The sequence below is a fragment of the Pinus tabuliformis genome, chromosome 3_2 (assembly GCF_031772625.1).
Source record: "Pinus tabuliformis cultivar Carrire ecotype Pingquan chromosome 3_2, CPIR1, whole genome shotgun sequence".
In the NCBI taxonomy this organism is placed as follows: Eukaryota; Viridiplantae; Streptophyta; class Pinopsida; order Pinales; family Pinaceae; genus Pinus; species Pinus tabuliformis.
Genome location: NC_142302.1, coordinates 164,436,292 through 164,447,539, shown reverse-complemented (window position 1 = coordinate 164,447,539; position 11,248 = coordinate 164,436,292). Strand labels below are relative to the sequence as shown.

The following is an 11,248-nucleotide window of genomic DNA, read 5'->3' as shown; positions in this document are numbered from 1 at the left end:
ACTACACAAAATAATTAATACATTCTCTCTTCAGAACGAGCGCAAGGTCTAAGGAAGAGCTTCTTTTATGATTTATCACATTATTGAATATCCTTTAAGCATTTAAATAAATAATGCAACATATTGATGACCCTTGTCAGATGCAAGTCTTTTCCCTCAAAACAACCTCTTTAGATAAGATTTTAGAAGGCACCATTTCACGAACAGACTTCGAGGCTCCCAAAAATTTAGTTAGGTGTGTCATATAATATGAAATTGACATAATAATAATCAAATATATAGGGTTAGCTTCAAGTTGATCTACAACGAGATATTCAATTCCATGTCACCTTGTCTAAAACATAATAAATATTGTATTGCAAATAATTTCAATTCTCCATAGCTTGAACGCTTTCCATGACTTGAACACTCTTCCAACTAGTGCAACTATATATGAACCTTGCAATTATACTCAATTCTTGACCAATGAACATTTCAATTATACTCATCTCCACCACCCTTGCTCCAATGAAAACATTGCTGGCAATAAAATGTTAACAGTACTCCAGGAAATAACTCCTTTAATTAAATGAAAAGAAAGGATTTTCATCTAGAGATACTCAACATCTTCAATTGATAATTTGGTTGTGTCTACAATGATATTCAATGGGATTTTCTTGTCTCCTGTTTGTCCAAAAAAAATATACCTCTGCCTCCTGATACCATGATCTCCATCAAGCACATGATATTAATCTTTTCCAACAACTCTTTCTCACTCTCTACAAGTGTCGGTTGTGTGTTGAGGGAATCCCTACGAACATGACGTATTTATTGATATCGAGCTAAGTCACCAACATTAAATGCTTGTAAAATATAGTATAACCACTCTACACTCATACCCAAAAGACTCTTCACAATTGGATGTGCCAACAGTTCTCCAAAGATGTATATGTTATCTCCAAGTAATGCAAAAAGAGACAAGTCAACTATTAAATTTAGCTTGTCTGGTTTCGAAAGAGACTCTACAGTGGTATAAGCCATAAACAAAAGCACACTTTTATAAAACTCAACAAATTCTTGTCTCAACTTATGATACTAAGATGAGACCCAATGGTAGTTTGCATAAACAGAAGGATCTATAGCAGTGATATTGTCTAATGTATTTTTTCCCTCAACTCGTAGCTTTTTACATTCTTTCTGTTCACTTTGTTCAAGTTTTAATGCATTTATTTGCATTCTAACATATAGTATTGGTTCTTCAATTTGTGTATCCCTTGTGGCACGAAGCTTCTAGATTACTCTCTTTAAGTTATTGATAGTAACTTCCATTTCTGTTTACATCCCAAAATTTTTTTAGGGCTACAAATTGTTCAAGCTTGAGAATGAGTTGGTGTCACAACTTGTGAACCTAGAGATCAGCCAATGCATTTTACCGTTCATCCAATTCGAGTTGGATTTCCCTCTGTATTTCCAGATACTTTAGTGCAACCATTTACAAACACAAATTTGCAAAGAAAAAACCTTAAGGAAACACAAAATGTTGGGATGTGAAATCTCTAAATCCCTTGCCGTCCGTTCCATTATTTGTTCCCTTGCTTAACGTAGTGTTCTCGACATAGCATTATCATTTTGTTATGCATATCATTCCATTGCCATTTTTGCCTTTATAATGCATTGTGTAACAACCCCTCATTGATTTTCTATGTAAATAAAATATGACCAAGGTCATGGGACATGTATTCCAAGATGAATGTTGGGAAAAACATGGTGATGGATGTCACTGGTGATTAATTAATGGCTATGGAAATTGGTAAAGTGGCATTAATTGGCATTTTATTTATGAAATAAAGGAAAATGGGAGAAAAGGATGGTGAAGAGACACAATTTTGCATGAGAAGGAAATTGAAAAATGAAGGAAAATGAAGAAAATAGAGGCCTCAATGATAAAAAGGCTTTTGAGGATTAGTTGTTAGCTTTTGGCTGATTAATCTTCTGTCAGTTCAGTTTTGGAGCTCTCTTCTATTATCTCATTATCTCATACTTTTGCACACTTAGAGTATTCTTGGAGCCTTCTTGGATAACTTTGACATACATTTGATTTGGAGAAAGAAGACAAAGGAAATCAGGACGCGCAAGGAAACAATTGGATGACCAGCTACTACTAGATTACTTTGCAGGTAACATGTTGCATTTGTGATTTCCTTGCTAATTGATGGATGCATGGTGTATGCATATGATTTCTGGTTATGTGTTGTCATTGGCATGGGAATTTGCCTGGATTGATAGTGTTTTAGCGTTGTCTTGCCATTTCCTGGATAGACATGGAGTTGTGGGTTTTTCCACTTGATTGTTTTTTTGATTGGTGCTCATAATTCCTTATGGTTGTGGGTTGGAACAAATGCTTTGGAAGCCCTGAAACATCTTGGGTTCAATTACTAATCCTAGAGCCTATGTTGGGACAAACACTTTGGAGCCCTTGGTGGGTTGAGTTACTAGTCCCTCGAACTTGGTTGGAAAAACTCTCTAGAGCCCTGGAAGCTTGTGGGTTGAGTTAATATTTCCTGGAGCCCTGGAAGGTTGTGGGTTGAGTTAATAGTTCCTGGAGCCCTGGACAACTCGGGTAGAGACCAATCTAATTGGTGTTAGTGATGTCCAACTGTGGATGTGGAATCACTATGGTTGAGGGTTGAGGTGGTTTGTCCTCTGGAAACCCTGGTTTGGTTTTGTTTTGGTTTATTCCATGAGATCCCACATTCATGATTGGAATATGGCACGGGGCTGATTGGTTGAAAGAGAGATTTGGTTCAGCCTAATTTATGGTCGGGTGGTACGTCGAAGTCCCTGACCCCATTGGTATTTTCATATGTTAATACGAGACATTTTCCTATTGTAAACCATGAGTATTTGTAGTCATTATATTGGTGATATTATGGTTGAGTTGCCATGATCTTTATGATGATTATTTTTTGGCTATATGTTGGTTATATGATGAGTATTATCTATGGCTCTTGTCATGAATCATTTAGTTATCGATTGGTTGATGAATGCATGGACTAATAGCATTGTTGCAACTATGTGGAGATGGCATAGGGATTTCTTGGTGATTATCAGATGAATCTCAAACTATTATGATCATATATGCACTCATGACCTATATCTTACATGTTTTCCATGTGTTTTATGAAATGTATAGTGTGTTATAGGCAGTATACGACAAGTTTTTCCTCCAAGTTTGAATGTTTAGCTTTATTTTCATGTCTATTATGATTCTGGAAAGTCTAAATCAATTCCGGGTAGTGATTTAGAGGGTGGTCTGGAATTGTGGCTCATATATCGGGAGTGTACCCTTTAAACTAGGCAAATTAGGTCACAACCACATGGAGGCAATGTTGTGCATACGATTGGAGGCCTATAACTGCACCCAAGCCTTGTCATGCATGCAATTGGGAGTCTAGGTCAGTGAAAAGGAGCCCCAACTCATGGTTTGGTCACCTAGGGTGGTTCTCTGGGCCTTGAGTGTCCTGTATCCATGAGGATGTTGTGAGTTGTTAGTTTGTAGTCAATTTGTAGGCCCCACTTCCTTAACTGGAGCTTGGAGATTGGGTCATGGCATAGTAACTCGTTGTCACATGTTTACCCTGGAAGGTCAGAGAAATTGGGTAAATGTGGGAAGGGTGGTTACAAATTGGTATCAGAGCTTCCAGGTTCAAACACTTGGACTGGATGAGTGGGATGTGATTGTTATACATGCATATTAGTTTTCGATGTGTTTGTTATGAATGCATTGTGATGTTCATTGTTTTGGTTTACATCATCATGATGACGTTGGTATAATGTTGATGTTGTGGCAGTTGATATGTTGATTTCATTATATATACATATGTTGTGCTAATCCTAATTAATTGTGCATATGGGATAGCCTCACTTGAACTTCACTGAGGTATGCTGATTACATTTATATTTGGTTTATCTAACATGGTATGTTTGCAGGAAGTATAAGATTAGAGATGATAAGAAAGATGGTGGATTACAATTCACATAACCTTCCTTATAGATTAGATGAGCAACAAAGAGAAGAGTACTCTACTGACATAGCAGATACCTTGAGATGTTTAAAGGTAGAGATAAGAAGTTCTAAGGTGGATAATGATAGGATCATTCAGTCATAGGAAAGACTTGTCAGGGCACATGAAAAGAAAGCAGAGACTAATGCAGTGATTCTTCAAAGTTTATTAGATTTGCAGAGATAGGGACAACCACAAATTAGTTATGGACAAAAGGACATGACTAAGAAGGCATATGGTAGCAGGTCTCATGGAGGACATAGGTCAAATAGGGATGAAATAGTTAGAGGTGGCAGATGGTTATATATACATGACATGAGAGGTAGTGGTTATAGGTTCTATTGATAATGTTGGAAATCCGTCAACCAAGGCAGTATCCCCGGTGTGAAGTCTCAATTAGACCTCACACCATTTGGAGTAGGATACCTAGCCAGAGTATCGACCCAACTAACATATATCCTTGTAGACTTGCCTTGGATACAAAGCTCAACACAAGATAGTGCAACACATGTATTTTTGGATCAGAAAGTGAGTATGCCTTGCGAAATGCTCAATTGAGAAAAGTATCAAGGTCCTTTTACCGAAAGGGATGAGAAAGTGGGCCCTTTAAAGATAAGTAATAGTAGTAATCTAGAAAAGGCAGACAAGCACATACATAAGAATGAGTTGTTGATCAACCAACGACATAGTTCACAAGGAAGTAACGATTGTTAAAGCAACTACAACACACCTTTAACAAGATAAGTACCAAAGCCACTGAAATAGTTCAATTTCCTTAGTACATATGGGAACAACATACATCACAAACATTCAAAGAACAATCTTAGAATATTGACAATATATGCATGAAAGTGTGTTGTCTCAATGAGATTTTGAATCAAGTAAAGTTCCAAGATACATCAAAATAACAAACACCACTAGCCCCAATAGGTCACTTGCTCCTCTAAAACAACTATCTTCCTCTCCAATGCTTGGTAGCAGTAGCCAAACTGAAAATTCCTTTGCATGTACAATGACGATGTATATATAACAAACGGGGTGATCATTCACCTCCCATGTGACTCTTGAGCTACCCTCATGACTGTTTGAATTCTCTATGACCTTTCGACTCCCACATGACTTTTCATATTACATGGATGACTCTTGGACTTCCACTTTACATTACATTTTCCAACATAGAATTTACATAATCCACAAATGATGTGGCACATGATGACCATGCCTTGACATTGATGACATGACAATGTCAAGCCGCTCTTTGCAACTACTTTGTCTTCAATAAGAGATGTGCAATGCTCCATCATCATGAGAGATATGCTTTGTTCTTTATATCCACCATCTAAAGGGTTGTGAGTTAGATGGAGCCTTCACGCAATCCTGATATTTGATCTTCTGTTGTAATATGGTGTTCCTTTGTCTTCTCACTTGATGATCATCTTATCCCTTCAGCTTCATATGTGTCTTCTAGCATGGTATCCTTCTCCTTTTCCTCCATCATCATCCTGTCATGATAAGATAGAGTACCTGCAACTAAAAACCATTCATGACAAGCCAACATTAGTCTGAAAACCCCTAACCTAACATATTTCATGAACTCACCCGTTAGGGTTGGAATTGGTGACTGGTTGAGTGAATAGTTGAGGATTGCTCAGTTCTAGAGGCCAAGGTCCAGGATTGAGACTTGAGACTGTGTAATGCGCAGTTCATGATGGCTAGGTTCAAGAGATTGTACAGTTTGAGGGGCTTAAGAGCTCAAGGTTGGGGCTTAAGGCTTGAAGATGTCCACTGTGCAGTGCTGGAAGGACAGATTCCAAGACATTGTGCATTTGAGAGACTCAAGGACTCGGTCTAGAGGTTTAAGAATTGTGACTGCGGAATGCGAAGTTATAGAGGCTTGGGCAGAGGTATTACGTAGTTGAGGGACTCAAGGACTCAATCTAGAGGCTTGAGCCTAGAGTTTTCCCACTGCATAGTTCTCAGAGTCAGGGAGGCTAGGTGCTTGCATAATTGCGCAGTTTCGAAGCTTAGGGTTGAGCCCTAAGCCTTGAGACTGTGCAATGCACAGTACTGACTGGGCAAGAGAAAGAATTTGTGCAGTTTTGGAGGTTTGAGGCTCCATTTGAGCACTATAATTATGCAGGTACAATACTGGAAGGAAGAGACTGTGCATTGTGCAGTGCCAAGGGACAAGGATGTTGCAAGAGGGATGAGATTGCGTAGTGTGCAGTTTAGGCTAGGCAAAATGAAGCTGATTGGCACGGTCTTGGAGTTTTCCCAATTTGGACTAAGTGTTGGATCAGTGAGATGAAGATGAGAAAAAGAGACTCTGAGCATGATCACACACTTAGATCACTTGATGACATGACAAGGAACACTTAGAACATATGAACAACATGCCTTCCTCAATGCAACAACTTTGCGACGACTCCTACCAAGTGCGACACAAAAGATATACTTTGTGACGAAAGTGGCGACACTTGTGCGACAATGCTTGAAACTTTGGAAATGAGTGTGAAAACATGTCTACATGATAGGAACAACTCATTATCACAAATATTTCCCCTTAAAACAAGCCAAAACTCTGGTTTACGTGATAAGTGACACTTCCCATGCCCAAAAACGACACATGCGATATGGAAAGAAAAGAGCGAACAACACTTGCAATATGCGAATGACGGTGAAAGCGACACATACTAGAGTGAAGCTAACATGAAAATGACACTAATTAGAGTGAAAAAAGGCAAAATCAACAGTTGAAAACATGAAAATGACACTTGCAAAAGCGAATGTGCACAAAAGAGACAGTTTGAAAAACTCACTAAAATAGAAGTACTAACACAACTGAAAGTGAGAGATTGTCAATGAACATGTGCACTATCTATCAACATGGGTTGAGCGTAGCACAAAAATTGTCTTGACGGACTGCGCTTGGCCTGTTCAAGATTGCGTGAAAGAATGGGCTCATGAATTCATTACGCACTAAGAATGTGTAAGCAGGTAGCTTTTACATTGAAAATCCAAGAAGGCAGGTCGAAATATTAACAAAGCATTACCAACCAAGAAGTGACTATAGAATGACCAATTGGAAGATCCACAATAGGCTCCAAAATTCGAGTGTAGGCAAAATTTTGGAGGGTGTTTGTCGCAACGAACACAAGTTCTATTCTAGTTTTGGTTCATATAGGTAGCATGGTCATCATTGTCATCATCCATATAGGAGGAATGAGAAGCAATATTTTCCAGATGAGTTTGAGAAATCCAAGACTCTTTCATTTGATGGAGAGTTGAAGAAATTAGAAGATGCAAAAGTATGGTTGCTTGGGATGAAGAAGTTCTTCGAGTTACATGACTATATAGAAAACATGAAAGCCAGGATAGTTATCTTCAGTCTCAAAGGAAAAGCGAAGATCTAGTGGGAAGATGTGAAGCGTGTGATAGGTATCAAGACAAAGAAGTTGAGTTGGCATGACTTCAAGAGACTTTTCAGAAAGAAGTACTTGTCAGAGAGATACTATGACAATAAGGGTAAGAAGTTCTACAAATTGAAGATGGGTTTTATGATAGACGAAGAGTATACAACTAAGTTTTTGGAGTTATTGATGTATCTACCTCCTCTTAAGGATGAGAAGATGAAAGTTCAAAGATTTGTTAGTGGATTGTCGTGAACATTTAAGGATTAGATTGAATTTGATGAGCCTCAGACATTGGAGGAAGTAATTGGGAAATTGAAACATTGTTATGAGAAATCTAAGCGTAAGTTGGAGCTTAAGCAGGGTTGGAAAGGTAATGATAAGACTAAGAGGAAAGGGAATAAGAAGCAAGGAAGAGCTTGGGATGTAGGTAAAAAGGAGAATGCAATGTTGTACAAGAAATTCAATATAGTTGACAGAGGAAATGGATTTAAGCCTGAGGAGCAGAACAAGGGTGATGGCAGGAAGAATTTGAAGTGTTGGAATTGTGGTGGAGAGCATCACAAGAGAGATTGTCCACAACATCAGGGGGGAAAACCTCAGATTTACAATGATCATGAGGCAAAAACAGTTGGGGGTGTTGGACAGAGTATTCCTCGGATTTATGCAACATTAGATAATAAGAAGGCTAATCATTAGGAATCTATTATCGAGATGGAAGGTAAGCTTTATTATCAAGTTATTTCTATTTTGATTGACCCTGGATATAAATATAGTTATAAATGTCATGATCGTGTTGCTTGAATAAAAAAGTGCATGTAGAGTCTTTGTTGGTGCAGTTGACTACAAGTACCAAAAAAAGAGTTCATCATTGGGTGAGATCTTGTGCATTTGAGCCGAACGTTATGTCTACATCAACACATCTAAATTTGCTTCTGTTGGGATCATACAATATGTTGTTGGGTATGGACTGGCTGTACATTCACAGGACTAAGTTAGATTGCTATTACAAGGCTATTGAGTGTATGGATGATGAAGGAGAGAAGAGAATCTTGCAAGGTAAGAAGAAGGCTACGTCAGTGAGAATGGTTACAACTATGCAGGAAAAGTGCAGTAGCGGAAAAGGGTGTGTATTGTTTGCAGTTCATATTTCTAGTGACAAAGGAAATGTTGTTGAGGATGTTGAAGTCTTGAAGAGGTATTCGGTTTTGCAGTAGTTTTAGTGTAACACCCCCACCCACATTTACCCAATTTCACCGGCCTACTAGGGTAAACATGAGATGAAGAGTTACTATGACATGACCCGACCTCCAAGCTTAAGTTATCGAAGTTGGGAAAAAAACTGAGACTTATTGACCACAAACTGCAACCTACAAGGTTTACAGGACACCAAGGGGCCAGAGAACCACCCATGTGACCAAACCTAGAGTTGGATAGTTTTTTAAATGAATTGGACTCCCAATTGCATGCAAAAGCATGCGTGAGTGTAGTTGTGACCCTGCAACTGCATGCACAACACTGCCTCCTTGCAGTTGCAGCTCAAATTCTCCAGTTCAGAGGGTGTGGTCCCAAGATCTAAGCCACAATTCCAGGCCAACCTCAAAACCATTGCCCAAAGCTTCTCGATACTTTCCAGAATGATAAATGAATTGAAGACAAGGCTAATCATACAAAACTTGAATAAGGACTTAACCTAAATAGGCCTAACCATGACAATCATTTTATCAAACATATGGTGAACATGTAATCTACAGGTCATGAATGCATATCTAAACATAGGAGTCTGAAAATTGTATGAGAATCACCAATAAGGTCTAATGCCCACTCATAATAGCTAAAATAACATTTGTTAGCCCATGCATTCATTAACCATCAAACACTTATCAAATCCTGAACATGACATAACTATAGTACATTGCAAATCCATGCTTATAACCAACACATAACCATATTATTAACCATGACATAACAACCATCAAATAAATAGAATAACAATTACAAGTACTCATAGATTACAAAGGGAAAACAAATATTATTAACTTATGCAAATCCAACCAAGTTAGGGACTTCGACGTATCACCCGATAATAGATTGGGCTGAACCAAATCTTTCTTTCAAGCAATCACCCCTATGCCATTTTCCAAGCATGAACACGGGATCTCAAGACATAAACATCCGGGGCTTCCCATAGATTAAACCACCTCCAACCTTAGGCTATCATGATCTTGCCAAAACTGGTCAAGAGAGCACTAAGCCCAAAAAAAGCTTGGATGCCTCAGAGTTTCTTCATCAATACCTTCAGGAATTCTTCTGTCTCCACCCACTTGTTGAGGGCTTCTCAAAGATTAAAACACCTCCACCTCCAACCCATGGGAATTTTCCTAAGACAATCTCACCCGATTCCAAAAACCTTTCGGTAATCCAAAGCTCAATCGAGAAAAGAATCCCATCACACCATGGTTATCCAGAAATGAAAAGGAAAGGCTGAACTCATTGTCATACCTGGTAAAACCCATGGCAATGACAAAAAATGAACCAAATAAAGCAATGCATGTACCATGCATTCACACATCAACTAGGAAATCACACATGCAACTCATTACCTACAAAATCCTCACGCTAAAGCTACTTGATCCAACCTTCCTTGCTTGTCCTTTGCTTTCCTTGGTTTGCTTGCTTGCTTGATTTCTCCTTTTGGTGTTCTTGTCTATCTGAAACTAGTTCCAAATCCAAACTAACAAAAAGTTGTGAACTTATCCTCATAAGCCTTTTTATCATTGAGACCTCTATTTTCTTCATTTTCCTCTCATTTTCCTTCAATTTTCCTTTCATGCAAATCTCCGACCCTTCATCTCCCTTTTCTCCTATTTTCCTTTATTTTCATAAATAAATGTCAATTAATGCCCCTTTGCATTTTCTCATGCCTTTTCCAATTTTCTTGGCCATAATAAATTGAAAGTGACACCCAATAGGGTGTTTTTCCCAACATTCAACTTGTAATACGTGTCCCATGACCTTCGTCTTATTTTTCCTTTATTAACTTTATTACATGAACTTTTAACCTAGGGATGTTACATTCAGGATGTATTTCGAGTAGATATTTTAAAGCTACTGCCTCATAGGGAAGTGGACTTTTATATTGAGTTGATGGTGGGAGCATCACCAACCTCTAAGGCACCTTACAAGATGAGCACTCCGAACTAGTGGAATTGAAGTTGCAGGTTAAGGAAATGCTCGATAAGGGATACATTAGGCCAAGTGTGCCACCTTGGGGTGCACCAATATTGTTTGTGAAGAAGAAGGATGGTACTCTTAGGTTGTGTATTGATTACAGGGAATTGAACAAGGTGACGGTCAAGAATAGGTATCCTTTGCCACGAATTGATGACTTATTTGGTTAGTTGAAGGGAGCAACAATTTTCTCATAGATTGACTTGAGATCAAGATATCATCAAGTACGCATCAAAGAAGAGGACATGTACAAAATTACATATTGTACTAGGTATGGGAATTATGAGTTTGTGGTGGTTCCCTTTTTCTTACTAATGCTGCAACTACTTTCATGTGTTTGATGAATGGTGTGTTGCATCCTTATCTGGACAAATTTGTGATAATATTCATTGATGACATATTGATATATTCTAAGAATGAGGAAGAACGTACAAAATACCTAGCAACAATGTTACAAGTGTTGAGAGAGCATCAATTGTATGCCAAGCTTAGTAAGTGCAGTTTCTTTCAGAAAAAATTTCATTATTTGGGACATGTTGTTTCCGAGGAAGGCATAACAGTGGA

General features: G+C 38.3%; 1 pseudogene; it reads right to left on the bottom strand.

The window, feature by feature from the left end:
- Nucleotides 1-484: 484 nt before the first annotated feature.
- On the bottom strand, nt 485-1,471 carry LOC149180313 (26S proteasome non-ATPase regulatory subunit 13 homolog B pseudogene; annotated as a pseudogene).
- Nucleotides 1,472-11,248: the final 9,777 nt, after the last annotated feature.